The sequence below is a fragment of the Anopheles coustani genome, chromosome 3 (assembly GCF_943734705.1).
Source record: "Anopheles coustani chromosome 3, idAnoCousDA_361_x.2, whole genome shotgun sequence".
Taxonomy (NCBI): Eukaryota; Metazoa; Arthropoda; class Insecta; order Diptera; family Culicidae; genus Anopheles; species Anopheles coustani.
In genome coordinates, this window is record NC_071288.1 from 32,028,766 (window position 1) to 32,054,350 (window position 25,585).

At 42.4% G+C, this 25,585-nt stretch overlaps 1 long non-coding RNA gene across 1 annotated transcript in view; it reads right to left on the reverse strand.

Annotated features, from left to right (window-relative positions):
- Positions 1 to 8,020: 8,020 nt before the first annotated feature.
- The window catches only part of LOC131259416 (uncharacterized), a 36,225-nt gene continuing 18,660 nt past the window's right edge, over positions 8,021 to 25,585 (reverse strand). The window contains exons 2-3 of the long non-coding RNA XR_009178124.1: positions 8,395 to 8,517; positions 8,021 to 8,311 (exon numbers count right to left, since the gene is read on the reverse strand). This is a non-coding gene — a long non-coding RNA (uncharacterized LOC131259416). The remainder of the gene's footprint in view (positions 8,312 to 8,394; positions 8,518 to 25,585) is intronic.

Consider the following 25,585-nt stretch of genomic DNA (forward strand, 5'->3'; position numbering starts at 1 on the left):
CAAATGCAAATTTGCATGCAAACGATGAAAGGTAAGCAGATTCTCACCAGATCGGTGCAAGCCGAGGATAATGTTTCCGTGGCGCAAGAACGGTTTTCATAATCAGGAAGGAAAACACGCAAACTGAGAGCAGACAAACCGTTAGTTTTTTTTCTAACGTCTAAGGCCGTGAAGGGAAATTTTCATCGACTCCCAGTTAACTGTAAAATTTTGAAGTGGCGTTGAAGTGCTTTCAATGTGGTTTCTTTGGCAGTCATCTTCTATGAGATTGAAGAAGAGTCTCGACGCACCGAACAGATTTAGTAATTACTGATAAATATTAATATTTAAACATGATTTCTTTACCACTCAAATCAAGACCATTTCGAAGTTTGTCTCAAAAGGGAAGCTTTAAGTCTTTAATGCATTCCTAAAAACCGTTTCCTGATTGGCTGACCAATTGTAGCCGAAAAAAAAATAGGAACAAAAAAGTGAAAACCATAAAAATAACACCATTCCGGAGTGACCATAAACCATACAAATGGACTACATTTTACGACTTTTCCATTAGCTTCCGCAGGTTAGTGCACTACCTTTCGCACGACAAATGGTGTGAGAATATATTTCATCCAGGTTTTGGAGAGAGTTTTGTTTCCAACAGTATGCTACAATTATGAACTCGTGAAATAAGATGGCTGACCAGTTTTGAAGAAACCTTTATTACATCAACTAGGTTTTTTAGGCCAGGTACCTGGCCCGTCGGCAGTCTCTGGTTCCCCTACCGCATTTTTTATGGTTCCTTGTCGTCCCGTTATGGTTTCAATTGTATCGGCAATTGCAGAACGGTAAGGGGGTTTAAAATACGTATTGAGGGACCATCGATAAGATACGAAGTAAGCTGACCATCTCCCTGTTCGACCAGAGCCAGATCTTGGCGCACAGGATATCTCCCTTTGACTGTAGCCCCCATCGATATAAATGTAAAATTACAGTTATATCGAAAAATGTTACCAAATACCAAATCAAACGTGTTTATCAAACAGCCCGGTTAGTAGGAGGTTTTTCAAAGACATGTACTTAAACCGAGTTACAGCATATTGTACCAGTTTCTGTGCTACGCAGTACATGCAAGCTTACGCATGTCCTGTGGTTACGCCACTTTTTAAAGTGTGGGTCGGACATGAAGCACAAAGCAACCTTTGCAAACGGTAAAATATTGTCAGTCTGACACTAACTGACTAACTACAGTTGTCAAAATCTGCGCAAATTTGTTTCTCGGTCGTCGAGTTAAAAAAAGGAGTAGGCTAAAATGTGTGCACCTAGTATTGATTGCAAGCGGATGGAAAATAGTTGTTTGTGATGATGTTTAATGTTTGTTGATAAGATTTCGGTGGACACATTACCTCTCTGCTATTGTTTTACAGTTAAGCACTCAAATCATCACTGAATGCGCTTTCATTTGGATCGGCTCACGAATAGTAGCGGCGACACGAAACGAAAAAAAAATGACAGCAAAACTGACATTTGCTCGTGTTTTATCAGGCTTTTGCGTTCCGTGTAAACTGAGCATAACACTCCTGCTACGCATGATAATCCATATTATTGCGATGCGATGCGGGACACATCCTTCTCTCCCTGTGCCATCAGTGCCGCATACGCTGCACGTTCTGTGGCTCACTATTCCCCCCATCGATTTTTTCTTTCTTTTGTTTCTAATGGAGAATCCTTCCATGTGTGTGATGATTCATAAAAGGCGCGAAGTAGCAGCTCGACGGCCTGCACACTCTGCCGCTTGCTATCCCCCACCTTCTGTGTTTCGCGGAAGGAACTATCTCCCTTTTCTTGCCTTGTTCGTTTCGCGGAAGGTAAAGTTACCTGCTCGCACAACTGCAGTCTCGGATCGGTCCACCGTATGCTCTGCCGCGGATAGCGATCCCCACTTCTCACGTTCTTGTTTTGTTTTCTTGTAGTGGTAGATCCGTTAACACATGCATAGAGATGCGAGTTCGAATCAACTGGATGCGTTGTAAGCTAATCCTGTATGCGAGCGCAATTGTTCTCACTCCTTCTCACATAATCGCTAAGTCAGCTCAGACATACCGTCCTATGCCGCTCATTTTCTGTCTCTTTCTTTCTTTTCCCTATCTCTCTCTCATTCTCTCTCTCTCACTCTCTAAATTTTGCTCTCTTTATCTTTTTCTCTTTCTCAATTTCGTTCTCTTTCTCTCTTTCTTATCTCATCTCTCTTTCTCTCTTTCTCTTTCTCTCTCTCTCTCTTCCACTTCTCATCCCGCTCTTTATTTGTTTACCACTCTTTGTCCCCAACTTTCCCATCTCCCATGTCCCATCTCCCATCTCCCATCTCCCATCTTCCATCTCCCATCTTCCATCCCTCATCAACAATCTCTCTTCTCTCCATCGTACTCTTTCTTAATTTGCCTACCACATCTCCCATCGCATTCACACTGTCTCTTTCTCTTTCTCATTATCTCTCTCTTTCTATTTATCTCTCTCTCTCTCTGGCTATATCTATCCCTATCCCTATGCCTCGCCTTGTCATCCCCGCTGACAGAGTCTCTTACGCTCTCTCGATTTCATCCCGTCATCCCTTTCCAACATTCGAAAAAAAATTTTCTTTCTCCCTTTTCTGGGTGTTAGTTTTTGGACGCGATCAGTTTTGCTCTAGTACACCAAGTGCACTCTCGGTTGCAAGTCCACTTTGAGCGAATCTGTCAAAGCAGCCAGCGTAGGATTGTAAACAACACGGGAAATGTTATCCGATGTTGTCTTCAACAAATTTTGTGATTCCACATCTTCAAAGGTGTAGTTTTGTATTCTTAAAAGTGAATTGAAGTAGTGAAGTGTGAAAGAAGTGATTGTCAGGCGGCACAAACAGCAGCTGATGTATGAAATGGACCACGGCGAAGATGCGGCTTCGAAGCAGAATGAAGGCTTTTCTGCACCACCATGGATGGAATGGCGATCGTGGTAAAACTAACGGATAAGTATTTAAACAATATCAGCAGTAAAATATTGTATTAATATTGTATTGTATTTGATTGTTTTAATAAATTGTCATCCTCGCGATTTTATAAGATACCAAAACCACATGCTTTGATTTGACAAGAAAGAAATGGGGTGGGAGAAGAAACAGCAGAGAGCAAGCGAAGCGTGAGCGAGGAAGCGCAGAGAGCGATGACGTCACAGCGTGCATTCTCTTCTGGCTTATAGTCTGACTGTCTACAAGCCAAGTTAAAGCCGAGTTAAAGCCGTTTTTTTTATATGGACTTCTGTCAGCGGGGATACTTTCCATTGTTGTCTCTCTGTTCCCCACTATGTCTGCCTCTATCTTTACTGTATGTCTCTCTCTTTCTCTCTCATTTTCTCGTTATATCTCTCCCTATTTCTTTCTCTCACTCTTACACACACTAACAGCAACAAATTCCAACAACAACGCACAGAAGGGTCGGTTTTGCTTAACAGGCCCATTTTTCTGATTTTGTATTAGTAGCGACATTGAATCAGGCATCGATCGAATAAGGGTTACTTTTCGCGCGCGTGTTTGTTGGGCCATGGTCGACCCTCGGAAGGAAAATTATTATATAGGATTGAATATTATAAATAAAAGAATTTGAATGCTGAGTTAGAAGTAAAAAAAAATATATTGAACCAAGACATCGTGACGTGGTGCATCAATGTTGAATCAAATTCCCCAATATTAGTCTTCTTGGGCGGCTGGTGACCAAATGTTTAACAACGCATCGCATTTGATTTTCGAACCACCGCTTGAGATGTTTATCAAACAATTGTAATTTGCACTCGACACACCGAAGACCCTCGTCCGTCAGACTCGCACATCGCGATTATAGGAGTAGTTAATTAAATTACCCAACGGGCCGAAGCGGGAAAGGATTCCACTAATTGAGTCATCGAGCAAAACCACGAAAGCGAACCGATCGACATGGTGGTGAATGGTTTTGAAAATTGGGAATTCGGGATTTGTGGGAACTGATCTCTATTTGTGTTACGCGTTTGTTTAGAAATTTATTGGTGAGCTCACGTTCATGAGAAATGTAAATAATTCTGAGGAGTCCTTGAAGATAATTGTTATGCCCAGTAATATGATATACCTATAGCACATATTGAATAATAACAAAATTAAATTATGTGAAAAGAACAATTCTATCACTAAGCAAGTAAAATTTCGTTAAAAACATGCGCTTCAACAATTCCCTTTTCTAATTTTTCCTTTCTCGAAACTGGTTTCACTGCACAACACTCTTCAAATTCAAATATTATATATTCATAACTAATAATATCACTGAGAAAAGTGGCTCACCTGGAAGGGAGAAGTACTATTTTCTTTTTTTTTATTCCACCAGAGCTAGCGGGGCCAACAAATCACCAGTGACCATTGCATTTTTCGGGTCGTATCGTTTCGTTCAAAAGCTGCCCGGGTCCAAGGTGGGTTTTGAGTTTCGGCAAGAGGATGTGAACTGTAAATCCACCGCAGAACTGAAACAAGAAATATCAGGAGTTGAGTTTTCTTTTTCTTTTGACTCTCTTCTCCTTTCCGGAAACTTTCCGCACTCCCGAGTCGGATTGGTTCTTGAAAGTGGATAACCAACGGGAAAATGCAATGTGATCGACGGTGCCGGCCACTTCAAAAACTGCCCCAACGAAAACTTGCGCTGCGGGTTGGGAATATTTGATATTTATGCTGAAAATACAGTACCGGTAAGATCAGGGCTTTGCCGCATTTTGCTTTGCATCCGTGATCTTTAGTGCTGCTGGCATGATGAAGGTGCAGGACGGTGACAAGGGAAATATTTGAACGTTATTTTATGAAACAAAAATACAGTTCAAAGTTCTATTTTCAAGGACGAGAAAGGGGGTAGTTGTTTGGTGAAAGAAAATGTCCCCAGCTTACTTCTGCTTTGGTATCCTTGGAAAACACTACTGACATTTGTAACAGTTCCGAAACTAAAACCACAACAATGGCGAGCCAGAAGTGTGCCATTCAAAACGATAGGAAATTTATTACCGAAACTCCAGACATCGTTGCCAGTGCATCGGGACGCGGCACAAGGGGTACAGGGACATTCTCTCTCGCTCTACGATCCTTTCCGAGTCTTTCATTTGGCTCAAGTGGAAACCATAAATCAACACTCCACTCCGTCGTCTGCGGAACGTTCCCCGGGCATTGGATCTCTGCAAAGCTCGTGTGAAGTGGCCACTCCCGAGAAGCACACACATTCACAACCACACAGGAAACTGTCCGTGCTTAAAACACAACCCAAGCCCGCAGGTTGCCCCGGGGCTGTGTGTTTCGTCGTGCGAAAACCGATGCTCCAGTCCATGTTCCCAAACCGAATCCGTAACGTCATCAAACACACTCCAAAGGAGTGGATCGGTTGGGGGGAAGGGAGAGAGGACAGGCGCAAGTCCTGCAGGGGCCGTTGACCAGAAACAAACAGTTCTGGCCCTGGTGCTGACAGAGTGATGATGAATTCGAGTATACTAAAATAAAGCAATTCCCTTTTTTCATTTCGCATACCCCCCCTAAAGAGGTTAGGATTAGGAAGAAAGTTGTCTTATGACAGTGTTCAACTACCCACCGGGCGTATGTGTGTGTATGCATATGTGTCTAAATTCAAGCCAATTCCACGACCAGGATTGCCTTACTTTTTCAGCATTTTCTACCCGTTGTGCGATGGAACCGTTTATCAAATTGAAATTAAAAGCCGAGCTTTAATCGCAACTGGATCAAGCAATATTTGAAAAATGAAGAAAAAGAATTCACCGGAGACATCCCCGTTTTTGGCTCTGGACAACGGTGTTGACATTGAAAATTGTTCCCGCTTCTTCTCGCGTCAAATAATTGATTGCCTAACTTTGTTCTCAGTGGAAAGGGTATACGAAGATTAAATACAAAAGAAAAAGTTCCACCCCAACTTCATGCCATCCCACTTTCGGCACCGAAAAAGCACTTTCAACCGTTGTTGGCATGGAAACACTCTCCGGATGTGTTTCCGAATGGCGCCTTCGTGAATTGTGTTTGCTTTAGCGTTCACGTTAAAACTTTGTTCGCGCTCCAAAAGTTTACCATCGAGTTTCAAATCGATGCTTCCGTTCACTGATAACCGATGAGATTGGTGCGATGTTTCATTCCGATAGTAACCGGAAAAACCAAAGACAATTTCAAAAATGTTCTAGAAAAGTTGGTCAAAGCTGTTACCGAAAATTCGTTCCATCCCTACCGGGAATTGATTCGTCGCGTTTGGATTAGAATTTCACTATTTTCAAAGCAAATGAAACAGTTCGTTCACTTTGCAATAGCGATTTGGTACAGATAATTTAAAACACGTCTTCAGTTTCAGCCACTGTCGGGGGAGTGGATTTTTTTCTATCACAGTTTGACAGGACGATTCCGATTGGGAAAATCATAGCCAACCATGACGCTGTATACATGAATTGATTGCAATATGGAAATTAATTTACCACCCAATCGGGGGTCTCCTTTCGCTGACGGTTGCAAATGGCAATTCTCTTTGTTCGATTTATTTGCTTATTTCATTTTAATTTGAATTTTCTCTTTTCTTTCTTTCGGCTACCACATTGCTTCAATCAACAGACCCCGTTTCTTGTTAGCCAGTTGTCAGATTCAACTGACAACCGCCGAGATGAGAAATGGAAGGATTATAAAGGTATTATTTAACTCGTTTTGCTGCCGCTAGTGCCGGGCGAAAATGCAGCTTGATTGCATTCCGTTAGTTTGTTCCTGGCGGACATGTGTCCGAGAGAGTGAAGAGATTAGTAGCTCGCTTTATCACAAAAATTCAGCCTCACCTGCGATGGCGTACGAAGCCAGGCAAATATCAACAAATGAACGATTTTTAAAATGCGAAAATTCCATGTTCTTTTCTTTCCAATGCTTAAAACGAAAGAAGACAAACCTGCAAATTAGTGTAAAATTGATCCTTTATTCATTGTTGCATTATGATTGATTGTCTATTTTCACTATTTATTCTCTAAATGAATGTTTTTCTATTGGCCTTGCATCAACTATACGCGTACTTATTCATCGTCATTTTCAGCCAGTTTTACATCGTGTTTTAACAAGCCGGTCTCGTGGAGGTACACAACTTCTAGCTCGTGTTCCGGTATGCAAACCGAATAAAAATAACAATGTCTTTGCCGGCACTGCATCATCAAAGTCTCTTGTTATCTATTACCTTCAAGCTAGTTGCCTCAAGCGTTCGACGGAGGTCTATGAAGTAGAAGGGGAGAACTGATCGCTTCCAACTTTTGGGTGTGGTTTTGGTACCATGACGTAAACAAAATAAACACCCGATGTTACTCGTATGAATTTCAGCTTTACACTGATTGATTATAAAAAAAACTTTCTTTTTTATACCAGGATTTTTTCATTGTATTTATGGTGTATAACATACAATGGTTTGTAAGTGTGCCTGTATGAAGCAGGCAGGTTAGTTATTCTAGGTACGAATTTTCCAGTCGATCGGTTTTACCTAAGTATCCTACCTACTTTTCTACAATGTAGCGTCGTTTGAACTGATCGGTTGTTATTTTCTCCTGATCGTGTCCTGTCCAGACATCTCGTTTCTGGTACACCGTGTCCTTTCGGGAAGCTTCTTTATTTAGACCCACGATCGTACCCGGCTTCTAGACATAACAATTTACTTTGGGTTTTTTCCCTATGTTTTTTTAGGATATGGTATTTTACCTCATTTTACCAATGCGTTACCATATTGCCTGGGTTTCTTTTCAATCATTTTAGGGTAGCACACCTTTTAGGCTCTCTATGGTTTACCATTTTATTGTTTTTGAACTTTGCTGATAGAACACATCTTTGGTGAATAGTCTAATAGCCCGCGCTCCAATGAGTTTCGTTTGCGACCACATGACCGATGGTGTTACGGGTCGTAACTGCAATCTGGCGAACGACGAACACATTAAGATTTGTGTCCACCGCACCACATGACAACGCCGCATATTCCCCTCAGTAGTTCAGGGCTAAGAAAGGCGTCACCAACGACCGCAGGGCGAAGAACTCGTACCCGTTCTCGACGACCTGGTGCAGCCGTCAGATTAGGTTCAGCTCGTGGAACCGAAGATTTGATCGTTCTCACCAAGATCGGAAACATATCTCACGGTACATGATTCTGTACGCTAGAGGTCTTCAGGTAGATCGTTTTCAGTGGCTGCTTGCCTCGATCGACGTGATTTCCCAGGAACATCTGAGTAGACCTCCGGTGGGAAACTCATACTCAAACAGTCTGCAGCTCGGTATACCGACCGTGTATGTCACCTGGAATGAGGAAGAATAAAATGATTTGATTATAGCTTGGAAAGAGAAGAGAATGAAAACAGCGAAGGCGTAATTTAACGTACCGGAAATTTTATGTGGAATCACCATCATTGGCTGCTGAAAGAACATTTCACGTGATTTTAAGCAAAGTACTCGGTTTTCCTCTTCCGGCATCGGCACCGATTTTCCTGGACGGTATCCTTGAACTGAAATAGAAAATTTACAAAAACAACGTGATAATTGATTTTATTTTTCAAATTATTTGTCATAAATAAATTGGAATTGATTCGGTATAAACATGTTATAATTTATTTGATCGAGGAAAAAGAAAGTCGAATTTCCCACAGTTTTCGACAAATCGAACACCAACTGCCTTTGCTGCTGCTACTCTCCCAGCAGTGTTGAGGGCACAAATGCGTCTGCATTGGAATACCGGACGCAGACGTACGGCTATATCATTCATTTGATGCTAGATGGAATAGATTTCAATCAGAAAACCGCATCTCGATAAACTGTTGGATGCAATCGAATGCATCTCACGCATTGTGAAGGGATTTTCCACTCATTCAATGACCAATAAGTTGCGCAACGTATGTTGTCGTTTCATGTCACTGTTTTGAGTGGTTTGTCTTTTGATCTTTCGAAAGCATATGCGCTCAGCATAAAGTGCACGATAGGAAAAAACGGGGTTTAAAAATTACTTGATTTAGTTTTGCAATAGTTTCGGACCGGGTTATTTTTAGTTTTTGCCTGCGATAGCTTAATTTATAATTTCTATTTAACGCAATATTTAATTTATTTTCCCGAGTACCGGGTACGATGCGATGAACACATTCACAAACACACAATTTTAAGCGATATATTTCACGCAACATACGCAACAATTCGACATGACCGAACACGGAGCGAGGAATGATTTTATGTCAGTATGGTTTGCGATGTGGCGCATTTGTGTGGTAAATAATTATTTTTATACGGTTATTACCATTATGATAATACCAGGCGACTCGAAACATCACAGTGTGTCATCCGGGTCGGCCAACTCCGTGTGCCGTTGTCCAGATGCGTGCACTTGTGTCACGGAAAGTGTTAGTGGTTTCAGCGGTTTTCGGTTGACATGGATGCGCATCATGAGTGCGCCGAGAAAAGTGCAAAGTCGACGGAGGGGAGGAGGGCGGGTACACATCCGGTCCGGAAAGCCTCATTTGCTGGCCAGACCAAAATCCGACACGGGAACAAACATTTCGCTTCTCCCGCGGCTCCAAAAGGTCAGTCAGTCGGGATCTCTGCATCGCTTCGGAGTGCGCCATTTTCCTAACCATGCCTGAAACACTGTTTTCCGCATATCCCGGTGTGTGCGAGGCTCAAACGTCGGCGGTAGCTAACGGACACACCGGTGCCACTTTTATGTCCATCACCAAAAAACACAATGTCCGCTGATGGGATTTCGATGTGTCTACGTAGTCGAAATGTAAGAAAACACATCCTTCGCGCTATCACAGGAACACCTCCGTTCGGGGATGTTCGAGAATCAAAATTTGTTGTGTTCTATTTTATGATTACCGTAGAAGCACCAAACTTGGCGCTGGTCCAAACTTGGCTCACTTTCTAATATTTTCTTCGATATTAGACTATTTCCAAAACATTTCAGCCTAAACTATGCAGTCAAATATTTGTTTATGTTTATACAATACATCCGCATCAAAACATGTTTTCGGTTCAAATCGCGTTAGCAACGCTGCTAAGGAGTATGAATTATTAGGGATTTCTTTTTATTAGAAACTGTTAGAATGTAAGTATTTCCAATGAATCGTAGTTAGATTCGACGCTTTTTGAGACATGTATGCTAATTTGAAGCGAAAATATGTTGTGCCAAGTTTGGCTCACAGTGTTCCTAATTATTCACCGTGGAGACTATGAATGTTTGCGCTGCTAGATATTTTTGAATCATAGAAGGCTTTGATGAATGAGATTATAAAAGTTTGCGATGAGATAGTTTTATTTCCACGAGAGAAGCCAAAGTCCGCTGCAAAAAAAGCTAAATTGTTTTTTAAATTGCTGCTGAAAAGTGTTTCTATTGTTTTATTGACTTTTGAATATAGCTGTTGAATTCAATGAATTACATCCATTTTGTTTTAAGTGCGCCAAGTTAGGAACACATCGCGCCAAGTAAGGAACATTGCAAAAACCATGCGTCAAGTTAGGAACATAATGTGCCACACAAAAAATTTCTGAAACTTGAAGAAATATCAATTTAAGAGTTTCTTACTTGTTTTTCTTATATTCTATGGTAGTTAGGCTAGCACTGTGCAAAAAATGGTATGATTTGATCAAACATTGATTTTGTTATTCAACTTTTTATGCAGAATTTCCTTAACTGTGCCAAATATGGTACATCTATGGTATAAGCTTTGATTTGTAGTACCTCGTGCTGGAGAAAAATGGGAAAGTGGAAAAGTGTTATGGACCAACTGCGTCGGACACCATGCTCAACATAAACCAAACGACATTCGGCATTTCTCAATGATGTACCGGTTAGTATTTGATGTTGCTAGCAATATAGAAAACCACAAAACGAAAAGCAGCAAGAAAACAAAAAACATGACAGCCGATATTCGAATTCCGAAATCGGAGATTGCCCGCAGCACATTTTCTTCTACTTGGCGTAACGACTTCTTGGTCATGCCTGCCCGTTTAAGGGCTTACGAAACTTGTTTCCCTGTTGTACGTGGATATTCAGTCCTCTCGTACAGAGGAGGGTCCGGTCCCGGTTGGGATTCGAACCCACGCCGCAGCTCATAGGGTACTTATTTTGAGGCCTTGCTGTAAGAGATTTTCTGCGTATGGGTATTGAATTTTAGCCAAGAATGAAAATGTAACATTAAGCTTTGCAGAAGAACAGTAACCCTAAAAAAGGAAAGCTTTTGGGGAAAAAAGTATGTACAAACCGCCTACCTACAATGTACCTTCAAACGAAATAAAGATTCGCTCCGCTTTAGCTAGTCGACAACTTGTGTTTGTATTGTTTTTTTCTGCTTCTTTTTTATTCCTTTTACCGCGAAAAGCTATGGACTCGGAAAATTTTCTTGACCTCGTAAGGACAGACCCTTTTTCTCCCATTGTTTTACCCATCGCTTGGTACGCTTTATTTCGTCAAAAGATTCCATCCCGGTCCCGGCCCTGATTGAAGTTGCTAAATTTTGGACTAAATGCTTAAGTCAGGAGGAAAACAAAAGAAAGCTAGATAAAATACCAACGAAAAATGGCCAAATAGGGAGAAAGGAACCGGAGTGGTATAAAAAAAAACCCAGGCTCTTAAGATGGAAGCAGCTTAAGCCGAAAGATAATCTATGAACAGCTTCAGCTTGCAAGGCCGAGGAAAGGCGGGACGTCTGGATGGAGAGAGAAGAAGAGATGATGAAAAAAGTAAACAAATAAACCGGCCCTTCAAGATGAAGAAAAAGTTAAAACGCATGCCAATTTAACTCCCCGCAGACGGCGAACGGCACGAGGCAAAGTGGTGCTTTCGGGTAAATGGTATCAAAATCCATCCCAATTTGCCGCGGCTTTTCCGACGAGCGAGGGAAGCCTTCGCCGTGGGTGCGCCGCTCGTCATCGTTGTGGCCTTGATACGATTTCTTCTGAGAGAACCCAAGGGTCCACGAACTGCGAAGGCGGATGGAGAAGAAGGGTGTATGTGCGATTTGCGCAAAGCTGATATGTTTGAGAGCTCATGTTATGAAGTTATCTCGTTTGTAAAACATATTGAAGTGTTCCGTATCGCCACTGGCATATGCTTACCAATTGGTGGAACCCGAGGGCCGTAACGGATTTGGCCGATGACCTCGAGAACCATTCGTTTCGCTTCTGGTGTTTGGTGGCACTGAGGAGGAGGCTGGTGCACTGCAAGCGTAAACCATGCTGATCAAAGAGTTGAGCAATGGTTTGTTTGAATTGCCTGGTTATTTTTATTTCTACTTTTTTATCCATTTTTTTTTTCAAAAATCTTAGTTAGATGTTCTTTTTGTGCCCAGCAATTTAGCATTAAGAAGCACTTTAGGGATGCCATTTTCCTTATCCTGGCTGTTGTGCATAAGAATGGAACAGTTTTTAACTGAGAAGCTGAGGAGGCTTTGAAAGATAAGAAATCTAACGTTGAGATATTTTATTCAAGGTGCTTCACGAATTGGTGCTTTTCCTACTGGGACGATTTTCTCACCAGCGCTATATTTTTTTAATTTTTTGTGTTAGAAGCTTAACGATTCGAAGGATCCTCACAGACAATGAACATGTGATGATTCTATGGCGATGATATCCATTTTTTTCCAGAAAATTCTTCCTTGCAGGTCAGTAAGCCAACTTGCAATTTTTCCCCGGGGAAAACAGCGATGCGTGACAGTGAAATGATGTAATATACATTTCATGACATGTCTGAACTCGCAGTCGAGGAAGTTGTCTTCGGTAGAGACTCCGTCAACGCGTTTGAGCTATTACACGATTAGTTGAACTAACGAGCCACACGATATTGCATTCGACTTCGACCCGTACTGGAGAAAATATGAAGTGAGACAGAAGCTGGAGAGTAAAGTGGGAAGTTCTGAAAATTGAAAACGTGTACATTTGTGGCGATGGTACGAAGTGTTGTGCAATCAGCGAACTTGAAGCAGCAACGCGAACGGTAAACTGACATGTGACATGTGAAATGTTGGTGTCATCTTGAGGAAGTATGTCTGAAGGGAAGCCATATAAATTTACTGAAATGTTTTGCCACTCCTGAAACCGCTCTGAGCATGCCTTCGTTATCATCAATTCCATTCGAGAGGGCAGAATTCAACGTGACGCACGAAAATGGCAATGTTTGAAAAGTCAATTTTAGCTACAGGAAGATTGGGACAATAGCTAAATAGCACCAGGTTAAACAGAGGTTCATTTGGCTTTCCATCAACGAAAGAAGGATTAACCTTTTGTCAATGTTTATCTTCCCACACCGTGTTGAGTTGCGACGTGTTTTAAGTCGCGTTGTAAAATCAACATTCGCGCGGTACTCGCGGTGTGCTGAGCGAAGCGAAAATAATCAATAAACTTCTAGGTGATGGTATAAACATGATGACTTCTTCAAACTGTTGAAAGAGAGAGATAGAGCGTCGAGCAACGATAAAGAATCCTTTGGATACTTCTCTACGAAATTGGTTGAACTATGTGACGTATGTTCGGTGAGGGAAACCCCTCGCTAAGACTTTCTTATTTCTGTAGCATAACAGGTTAGTGTACTCGTAAAAGCATCTCCGTTTAGGAGAGGGTTAGTTCGAAGATTTTTGTCGTTTGTATTAGTAACCTTTGGATAAAAAAAAATAGAAGATAAAATTGACGAGGAAAAAAAATAAATCCAAAACAGAATAACAAAGAAGTGGCATGGAAGATCGAAAAAGTAAAGGCTGGAGACCTTGAGACTTTAATGGATGGCCGTTTGCTCAGCATAGACGCACGTACACTGCTCTGGTTTCCATTCATGGTCACCGAAGCGTCCGAGCTCATTCATCATTAATCGTGGCGGCAAAATGGCTTCCGAGGCGGGGAGGAACAAACCTAATCTCGCCTACGCTTTCTTTAGCGAGTGAAAAGCTTTTATTTTACTCAGTTAGCTTGTCGAGAGCGGGCAGGAAAATGAGCAGAGAAAAAAACTTTGTCAAAAGCACCCAAGAAAAACGATTTGCAAGAGCTTGAAATCAACGAGTCGGTTAATGAGTTGCTATATGTTGAATTTGATTAAGATGGATTTCTTGTATTTCATTTAACAATTTATAATGGATTCGCAGCAAACAATGCATACCACCATTAAACACTGCTTATCCAAATTAAAGATGATCGAGCTTTTAATTTGTCTTAAAAATTGTTGCAAAATGTCAATTACCTGGTGGCTCGTAGTAGTAATATGTAAAATATCTCAATAAATTAAGTACACCCAACGGTTTGACCGACATTGCTGCATTAATAAGCGTTCGAATGATTTTCCAGGTTAAAACGACAGCACTTGTTTTCCATTGCTAGGGCTTACGCTCCGTCGCTTTCGCTGTACAGAACCATAGAACCATGCTTGCTTTGAATTGCAGAAATTCGTGATGCATAAATAAAGAAACGTTTCATTAGCACGGATTTAGGGCGTTGACCTCCAGTCTAGAGCCCGTGACTGGGGATTGAACAGAATTCAAATTAGCCATCAAACAGGTCGAACAGCGGTGGAAAAGGTCAGTAGCCACCGAATATTAGCAAAGGCCAGGGATTTCCACGAATATTGATATTTGCTTTAACACTGCGTGAAGGATAATTCCGACAGGAATACGATGGAGAATTCGGGCAACATTTGCGAGATGTTTCGATTGGAAATAATGAGAGACTGAACTGGCGGAAAGCTGCCGGTCGCCGTTGTCGAAGAAACCTTAATTAAAACCGTCATGTTTACAGCAGCTTGAGGCGTGACAAGGCATGTTCTCATAAGCGGGCTTTAGATGAATAACAAAAGGATCTGTACATCCGATTAAATTTAGAAATTGTCAAGGATTAAAGGATTCGAAGATGCATAGTTGGCCTCGGTCGTGTTTGTTTAGTTTTGAAAGCTTAATTTTCTTATGCGTTGAAGCTTAACAAATCTCTGCAATGGTTTTATCCATAAACTCCAGATTCGCAATTTAGCATTTTATTTACTAAACATAAAATAATAGTGCTATAACGTCACGCAATAAGTTGTATCCGCCGTGAAGTGCAATCGAGTGGATCGGGTTAGAATATAAATTCACTCTGACTGCTGACTCGCGAGGGAACCTCTTTGGGTCCATAAACGCTCAAAAATAAAGCGTTGCAAAAGCCTCTATGTGCTGTATGACTTCTAACGCCAGCACGAGAGCCAGTGCCCCTAGATTCCCGATTTTATTGCCACTCTCAGCTGACCGGAGTGGCAAGAATTTAGTGAAATCGGTCCGGATAGTTGATTGTATGTACACAAATCGTGGTCCCTAGCGTTGGTGAATTGCCGTATTTGCGTTCACCAGCCGACCATAATTAATGGAGCTTTACAGCACCACGGTCGAGTTGATGTTGCCAGCCGTGAACGAAGGGGGTCTGTTTCAAATTCAGGTAAGGGATATACCCGAACAGGCAGTAACACTCCTTTCCAAACCTGATGTATTGTTAAAAACGTAGAACGATCCTTCGGATGAAACTTCAACGTCGAAATAAAAGGACTTCCTTTGATATGTGTCTTCTCGACGATTCGGCAGGGACTGAACTGCTTTCGTTCAGCCTCCTCTTTATTTTATAGTCAAACTTTCTTTGTTACATTTGTGCTTAGTTTAACCTGCATCTGTTTAATGTTATCCTTTCCTGAGTTTTCCTGGTTTGCCTGGAGAAAGACCTTTTTCCTGGTTCCGCTTTGAGTCACTTCGTCATGCGCTCGGTTCGACGCGCGGTTCTCACGCTTTCCCTAGGTGTCGTATGACACACGCCTATGCTCCGTTAGCGCCTCGAAGGTCAGCGTTGTGTTCTTTCTAATTTATGACTCATTAGCTTAAGAGTGGGTTGACATTGACTTTCGTTGCATGTTATGCAACATTGTAACCTAAGTCAAGGTTCTTCCTTCTATGGTTTACAAGTGGTTGGTGACTGCAACATTGTAACAGTTACATGGTTTGTGTTTTGGTTCTGGGTTCTGGTTTTCGTCATAACTTTCCTGACTGTACATTGTGTTACAAAGTGTGGATTAGGAACGTTGCGTTCTAACGTGTTGTGTTGTGTTGTTACAAAGTGTGATAAGTGTGATGAGATGTGGGTTTGAAATATAGTGTGTGATGTGATAAGGATACGTGGGAATTGTGTGATGTGCGTAGCGTATGCTACACTGAATTGGAGCTAGAAAAACAATCTACCACTACTTTCAGTAGCCTTTGGGAACATTAGGGTAAACATAAACTTGTCGATAAGCTTTGATTTGCAAGGTCAACTCTCCAGTTGCAACTAGAAAACCTTAAACGGTTTATGAAAGAAAATAAAATAATTCAGCTCAAGTTATTGGTAGCACCACCATTTGCTTAACAGTTTGCTTTATTAGCTGTTCATTAATGTTGGTAATATTTTAATGAAAGAGAGCGGTTGTGAGAAAGAACTGGTTTATTTTATTGCAAGCTACCATTGGTTGTCGTTCTGGGAAGCGAAAATGTCTATGTTACTCTCTCTTTTGTGGTTCCCGCATTACTTCACTCTCGCTTTGCACAACCAGATGTGGGGAATCTTTTATTGGATTGAAGTTAAATCGTTTCATTGGATTGAGGGTTGATGGCTCCATTCTAGCATTTCTTGGCAAGCAGGATTTTATAGAGTGGTTACTTCGGCTTAAAAGCTCGGCTACGGACTCTTGTTTGAAACACACAAACCATCGGTACCCGGTTTTCTAAATCACAAATCCATCATCGCCTAGTGGAAAGTTGGATGTGATGAAGTTTTGTATGTTACGAAAAAGAATAAGTAAGGGAATTTTAAAAGTATTTTACCTTGAACCGGAAATAAATAATCCGGAATAATCAAAATATGTTTGAGAGATTGCCAGAGTTATACCATTAAAATTAAAAACATTTTGTCGGGCTCATGAAAATTGGTTATAAAAATACACGCTACCGCATCAGACGGGGTATGTTGATATGTTTACTCGAAGAAAGCATTGCGAATCTATTGCTAAAGCACGCAAAACACAAACATCAAAAAAATCGCCTTCGACCTGAAGCGTTACGACCAGCTTCCCCAGCCTTCTTTGTAGGCTCGATGAATCCTCCGCGTTCGTCAGACGGCCGAGTGTGCGTGCATCCGTAATCTCGAGCATCCGGTGGATCATAAGTTTTGTGATTTATTCATCAAAGGGCTCAAGAACTTTTGCCCCTGGCCCATACGCTCTTTCGGTATCGCTTATCGTCATTTCGAACGAGGGTTCACGTAGACACACATCTTACGGCCTCGGAACACACGCTCGAAACGGAATCGGATATCGGGCCTGTGAGTTTCAGCCGAGGGCTGGAATTGCAAATGAGCTTATCGGGCCAGGAAACGGGCCAAAACGGCCAAAAGTTGTGCTGGCGTGGAACCATCATCGGTTTTGCAGCGTTTTTGCTCACTGAAGTACATGTTCAAAGAAGAGAGAAGCAACTGGACGGGAAGTGAATATGAGACATGAAAAGCAGCGTAAATCGATACCGGTGATCGGTACTTTTAATATTAGATATGTTGCAAAAGGAGAAACTTTCCAGACCTTTGATGCATTCACTCGGGAGGGGCCTCGAAAGTTCATCGTCAGGTAAGTTTCCTCATCCTGAGTTTTCGCACCACCGTACAGAGATTCAGAGTCCGGTCATTTTGTTTGACATTTCATGAAACCAATTTTCAAAATCTTTCGTTTATATGAAAAAATATAATATAATAAGAAATTTCTAGAATATTACTAATTTTAAAGCACAATTGCGAGAGATATCGCCCGTGAAAGTTGTGCAAAAGGTGAAAAATCAAGTTTTCTTTCAAATATTTGCATCATTTTGCAAATCTTATTAAGATTATTTATAAAATGTTTTCTTACGCTTTTCGTTGAAAAGGAAATTTTGTTGGGTTTAGTATAAAATTATGAAAAATTTAAATTTTATCAAATTATACTGTCATTAATTTTAAATAAATGAAAAACTCTCACAACATTTTTGATTTATAATGTTTAACAAGCCAGTACTTTTTTGAAACTAAACGGAACTCTATGAGACCATATCAGGGCATAAATATAACATCTTAAGAAGGTATGCTGAAAAAATTGGCTGCGACTATTTGCGACTCTGGTAGTTATAGATATTTAAAGTTGTAGATATTTTAATCTCCCTCTTCAACTGTGTTCTTGCATAAAAAGCATTACTGTATGTTATGAAATGTTGTACGGGTGCAGAATTGATGCAAAAAAATATTGTAAATGAAAAAAAATATTGTGAGGTGGATGTAGTAATAAGGTTGTCTGGCGTAAAATTCTTGCCAAAATCATAGTTAAGTTGACGGTAGCTGCAGGCTTGGTGTTTGCACAAGGAAGTAGCAAGTAGCAACGTTGGATCCAGATTGGAAACATCTAATTCATGTTCATGGTTAATTATTGACTTGAAAACAATGTAAAACTGTATACAAAATTTGGACGACCGGACCGCCGCTCTAGCTGAACCACTGTGCACCGGAAGTTGAGATATAATTTAGGATGGATTTGACGGAAGGTTTCCCTACGGTTCGAGCAATCCTTTTTGGAGGTGAAAGAAAAACATTACTGCCGGAAAATTGTTACTTCTGCGAAGGATTAGTATTTCGGCTTTTCGGTGAATAGTTCGTTTTAACCCATGAATATTTAGATGAAACGTGTCGTCGTTTATATTCGCGCCGTTTCATAAAAAGCCCCGTAACCGATCTTCCCTCAAAGTAACACAATTGTGATCGTAATGGCAAACCGAATGATACATCCACAATCCTTTGTCGATCAAATCAACCCAGGCAGCCGAGTGTTGGGTTCTCTTTTGGCGGGATCGAACCATTCCGCTGGTGCTTGCGGCGAGGAAGCCAAACTTCCGGCGCACGGGCCACGTGTGTACCGCAAAAACCGACAGTACCGCACGCACGCACGCAAACGCTGTGACACGCATTCCAATCACGATCGCAATTTTATTGCCCAAACCTTCGCGGCTTCAGTTTTTCTATTTGCTCGCCGCTTCCGAGAGGCGTTTAGCGTGTCTTTTATGGCGCGGAATCCAATTCCATGGCACCGGCGGTGGAAAATCGGGTTCGGATGCCCGCTGGTGAAACCCGCCTACGCTTTGCCGGTCGGACTCGAGCAAACCCGTCAGCCAGTTTCATGTTATGGCGGATGGAGGACATTCCGCGGGCTTTGCTATTCGGGGAACGAACTTCGAACAAAACAGCGACCAACAACAAAACCGACACTACAACAACGCACCGTTCCTAGGAGCATGCCGGGCAATCGAACGTGGCGTCGACCCAACGCACGTGTCTTGTGCTTCAAAAGCAGTGATTTAGAGTGGGTTTCTTTCGGGAGAGTGAAAAACAGCCAAGATTTACGTTCCGACAAGGGGCTTCGCTTCCGACTGGCAAAGAATTTCAATTGTTCTGGTTTGGTCGTAGGAAGTCGCAAACATTTCACAACCCATAAGCAACTACCAGCTGCGCTTTAGAGCTACGACAAACGAACGTGAATTATATTTATGCATTTGCATACTCCAAGGGATAATTTAACACTGGGACGTTTGTTTGGGAGAAACATGTCTCAAATTTAGCCCATTTTTGCCATCACAAATTATACTTCTTGTCCTTCAACACAGTCACACGTTTCGGAGTGATATACCACTGCCACGATTTCCCTAGATACCATCAGTCAGGATCCTCCCGCTAAGAACACCTGAAATGTGCGTGGCCTGAATTCATATTCACAGGAGCCGCTTGGGGTTCGCAGAAGTGCAATATCGGAAGCGAAAACATGCCCATTTCCAGAGTTACCGAAAGAGAGAGAGAGAAAGAGCGTGAGGTGTAAATGTCCGAATAAATAATGATTTATGTGTGAGATTATGTGATCAGAATTGAACGCGAAAGGACAGTCGTCCTGGGATGGCTGCCAAAAGAAGGTTCAGGTTTTAGGTCTCCAGCCGACCACAGGTTCATCTCCCAAAGCTCGCAACGGCTTGGAGATAGATGAAAGAAAGACTGGTCGACACTTTCCAGGAATACCTTCCCCACACCAAACCCCGTTACGGTTCATTCCGCACACGTTACGGTTCATCCTTGTGGACATGCGGTCATCCTAGGATCGGGTAACGTTTTCCATGATGCCTTCGGAGAAGATGCAAAGCGATGCACGTGTCCGTGGCGTGCAGACATAAATCGAAACAAACCAGGCAGGGGTCAATCTCGTATCCCCGTATTTCCCACGCTCGTTCAGCACCGTCACAAGAAACTAATTTATGCCAGCGTGAAACGCACCTCCAATATCAAACTGAGACTTTGGAAGGACGGGTAATCGAACCCTTCACATTGCGCCAGCCTTCCAAACCTTTCGGTGGAATTGCATCATTCAGGCTTATTCTGGCGAAAAGGATCCGTCCGACCGTTGGAGTGGCTTTGATTCAACGTATTGCAATCATGTAATCACTCCGGAGTCCAAAATTTCCGTACCGTTCTGGTTGGAAGTAGAAAGACCGCAAGAGATTGTTTACGAGTGCAATCTCGCACGAAACAGGATCGGTGAGTCTGCTCCTTTACATCAGCATATGCAATGCCATGGAGTAGTTCCATAACTACATCGAATAGGAGTGTGTGAGTGTGGAGAGTGTGCTTAAAGGAATGGTTATTAAAGCAATGATTGAAGAGGCAGATTATAGTACGGTGTTTGTGAGGTTGAATTCCTTCGAAAAATGAGCTTCGAGAAGGCGTGAAGGTTTCATGGATTATGCACCTAATCCAAACAATTCCTGACACATGAACATGAACGTCAGGGAATGAACCACAACAGGACATAGCCACTGCCACTCTAACTTTTTTTATACGTTGTTTTTTTGAGGATCAGGGAAAAGGATGTTTTTATGTGGCACAACATTCCCTAGTGGGAAAAGGCCCTTCTCCAAAGAGAGTTTCTGTGACCAAAAGCCGGTCTATTGTAAATCGGTGGTCAGCCGTTCGTAATACCGGAAGGTCCCAGACTCGAGGTTCGATCCAACTACCTATGACGTGGTGTTTTCTCAAAGTACCGCTGCGCCATGGGCACTTCCTACGTGGAACAGAGGATGCTATCATATTGCTTTTTGTAGAAGGTAACAAATAAGTCAGACCTCGTTAATTTTCTTTTCATTAGTTTACTAAAGCTTTCCTTTTTTTTATGAGAAGCATTGGGTGGACCTTTACGCGAGTTCCACAATACATCGTACCGAATCCTTGACAACATCCTTAGATACTCTAAACAAAGTCACCTGTTCTCGGTAAGGAGCTCAGAAATTCATTAAATATTCATTCAAATAAAAGATTCGTTTGAAGCAATTTGCCAACCAATCCATTGCCAGCAGCGGAAGCAAAAGGGAAAACCATGCTGCAACGAGCGTACTTTCGCTCAACTGACCTCGGGAGAAAGTTGCCCACAAGAACCCTGCTCCATTTAGTGCAGTTGGCATGAGCGGGCCTCAGTCTTCTACACCCCCACCGGGCTCATGCCGGAGGGTAGCATTTTTCGGCCGGAATTATGGGTACCCCACGAGGACGGCGCAAGTAAAAATGGGGGTCCGCTTTTCGGACTGTCACAAACCAAGTTTATGGTTAACATTATTTATACTGATTGTGAATCATTACTTTTACATTGGCGCAGTTGGGTCGGCTTGGAACCAGTGGTTATCCTCGAGCACCGTTTATGGGTGACGGGTATTGTGAGTCCAGTAGGGACAGTCACTACGGAGGTTACGTTGACTCTGGGTCGGCAACAGTCGCCGGATGCCTTACCAACCGCCATGGCAAGCCGGTTTTTGGGAAGGGAGCAACGGGATTTACTGCCGCACGAATAAAAGCTCCATCCGTCCGTCCGCTCATGTCCGTCCATGCCCGTGCCGCGGTGTGCTGTGTCCCCGGGTTCCTACTGACTATGTCAATTATGCTATTTGGACGCAGGACCGGGCCGTATCGGGACAACGGGGTTGTTGGTGACAGAGACATTGTCAGTTCAGTTTTTCCCCAGTTCGGCCACTTCAGACGCTGACTCCAGCCATTGTTGGTGTAGATCGGCGTAAAGACGGCATAAACAACGAAAAGTAGCAGCTTCAAAAGAGGTCCATCCGCCGGTCGTCCGTCGTCAAAAACTCGTAGTAGGTTGCATTGGGTTAAATATGGATTCAAACCGATCCCGTGTCGGTCCCGGGTTTTGCTCGTTTTTATTTATCTACCTTCACTCGGTTGCAGTTAGTTCGTTTAACGACCACCACTGATGATTAAAAGGGGAGCGATAGTAATTTTTTGTATAACGACCAGGCCCTCCTTACGATACACCTTCCGTTCTCGGCTGGGGATGTATAAACTTTAGCTTTCGTCATCAAAATCTTCCTTCATGCACTGATCGTACTATTTTGAGAGCGCAAACTAGTTACCCCGTCTTGGCTTCTTCTTGGAGCACATAGAAAAATGGAAGGGCACATAAACTGACGAGAGGAGATAAAAGTAATACGCATGTCAGCGGAACGTACATAAACGGACCTGGTTTATGGGTGAAATCGATGCGAAAATAATTTTGTGGGAAAATATCAGTCGGAAATAACTTGGTTACCCGTTTTGGTAATGTTTGGTAACGTTTTGATTATCAGTCGTCAACTATTATTTCTAACTTGGTCAATGATTTTACATAGTATAAACATATGCAAAGAATGGTGTCTTTTGGAATATTTTGGTTATGTTTTTTTGTACAACATCTACTCTGAACATTAAATAGTATTTCTTTCAGCTCTTACATCGTTCCTTATAATTCATTTCGGAACAAACTGGCAATTCAATTTAGCAAAAGCTAATTTGCGCTGGTGGAAAATAAAATAAAATTGCTTCGCATCTTGGAGGCGGACCACGTTTTGTAGGATAAAGCAGCAGGTCTCTGCATCCCCAATTGAAGCGGAAAAATACGGAGAGAGATAAATCCTAGCGTGAGCGCATGGCCAAGAGGAATGCAAACAACAGGTAACCGGACCAGATACGATGGATAATATAAGGCGAAGTACGCTTAAACCATACTTTATTCTTAATTCAAGAGTATTCTTCTGAACGGTAAATAGCGTAACGATCCAGAGCGCCGAGAATATTTCAATAGGTTTTCTGTTCTTTTATTCTATTTTGTAAGTGCTTCTATCACATTTTATATCATTATGCAGCAATAGAATAAGAGATGATGAGACTGCATTTCCAGATAAAAGTATAGAAATTAGAGCAACAATTGTTTAACAGTTACACATATAAGACTTTCGAATATTAGAGTAAAGCTCCTGCGAACGACAAATGGGTGTCGTGGACAAAATCTTTATTGGAGGCATCTTCTTTTCATTATTTTCTTGCGAGAGCTTTCACCCATAACGGCTGACGTTACTGTTATGATTGCTACCTGTTTGCCGCCCGGGTGGTAACTGAATTTCCCAACGGAGCTTTACAGGCGAGCTAATAAAATTTTACTACAACTCCGGGACCGATCGCCAGCACAAGACTGTCATGTTCCGATATGCGAACGCTGGCGAATGCTGTTGGTGGTGGTGGTGGTACCATGGTCCACTGTTCCTCCCTCCCGAAGCGCCCTTTGGGGGGTGAAAGATTCCGAGCACCGGAAGTGAAGTGATTCATTCGCCAGCCGTGTCTTGCTGTGGCGCATCTTTACCGGCTCGTTTCGGGATCTATTTTGCTTTAAGGGACAAACGTGCAGGAATTTTATTTCGCCATACTGGCAGCTGCTCCACTGGAGGCCCTCTCTGTCTCACCGGGCATGATAGTAATATAATAGGAGCCGGTGTCGGTGTAAGAAAAGGTCCAACCCGGAGGCTCCACAAATGGGACCATTCTTCTGGTTGCAGGTGTTCCAAAGAATGACCCGCGGTTGGTTCGGACTTTCCTCTTGTTCGTCCTTCGCGCCAGGTGCACCGCCGGTAAACTGGCGTTCGGAAGGAGTTTCTACGAGTCTTCGCTCACGGGAAGCTGTAAGCGAGTGTAGCTACCACCGATACGGTATAAAATGCAAATCAAGCGCACAAACGGTCATTTTGGAGAAGGAGTATAAGCGGATGGGAGGAGTACCGAGCCTTTCAGTGCAGACGAGAAATCTCAAAGCCCGCATGGAGTGTGAAGCAATGCAACCCAGTATTGCCCGCAGCACGGGTTCCGTCCGGACAAGTTAAACCCCCTGGTGGTTAAGGGAAAACGCTGGTGGCGTTGGTAATTAATTTATGGGAAATATTTTCCAAAGTGAATTAGAGAAATTTTCCCGCCCGCTGGGAGCACGTTAAATTTCGATATTCGTAGACCTGGACTAGGTTTGCCGACGATAAGAGCAAGCTGACATTGGAACGAATGCAACAAGATGCTTCACCATGCGGCACATGGTATGTTTTCAATTTGTAATCAGATCTTTTCCTAGAAAAATTGCTAGACTAATTTACTTTCGTTCAATGAGATCTAATACATAGAAAAAATCAATCCCGTGTAAAAACCAAACGCAACCATTCCCGAGCGAACGGATCTAGTTTTCATCATCGTCGCTTTACGATCGATGCCATCCATCGATGAATGAATTTTCATCATCCATCAAACAATGTGCTTCGATGAGGTTTTCATTCGGTTCATCTCTTTGGGGCATTTAGGTTCATGTACTTTTGTTTTTCGTTCCCTGCAGAGTAGACCGCCTTGCCTGATGACCGGGGTGGTTTTTCGAGAGGCACACTTCCATGATGGAAAGGACGGCGTAAAAAGCGCCCTTTTTATCGAAGGGAAACTTTGCCAATGCTATTATTGGTGCGACAGTCCCAATCGAGCACGACAAATTGGGGAAGGACGAGTGAATAGAATAAAGAAGAAACATAGCATGGCGCGTCCTGGTAGTGAAGTTGTTATAGGAAGACGATCGGGAGAAACCCAAAAAGGGTTCTTTTTATGGTCGTTTCCCAAGTCATAAAATACTGCACGTCGTGGTTCGTGTTTAAAAGATTCGTTGTTCAAGGTTGCTCCGGTAGCATGCGATCTTCTTTCGCCTTATTTTCTTTCAAACTCACCAAAGTTCGTAAAAAAAAGCAAAGGAAAGCTACATACATAAAACACTTGGCCTATTGCCAGTTGTCGTTTTTGTAGGTTTGAATGGCAAAGTGGTGCCTTCTGCGCAATGGGTCTTCCAAAACCAACTATCGTCGACACACACAACGCAGGATAACGTTCAGTTTTATTTTCCCTTTCTTTCGCAGCCGCACAGCCGGGATAACGGTCAAATAAAGCTAAAGTAAATGAGAGGAAGCTGTTGTGGTCGTTATGTTTATTTTGCACTTAAAATATAGCGGGCTTGCGTTACGTCCATGGAAGTGGGGCCTTGGAAAGCGAAACGGACAGACGAATGACGATGAGCCCATCCCCGACGATGGCACTGCGCGGATCATATAAGGATACTTCTTCGCTCGTTTGTTTCTTCCACTGGAGAAAGGTATGCGCAAATACTTTTGGGGTTTC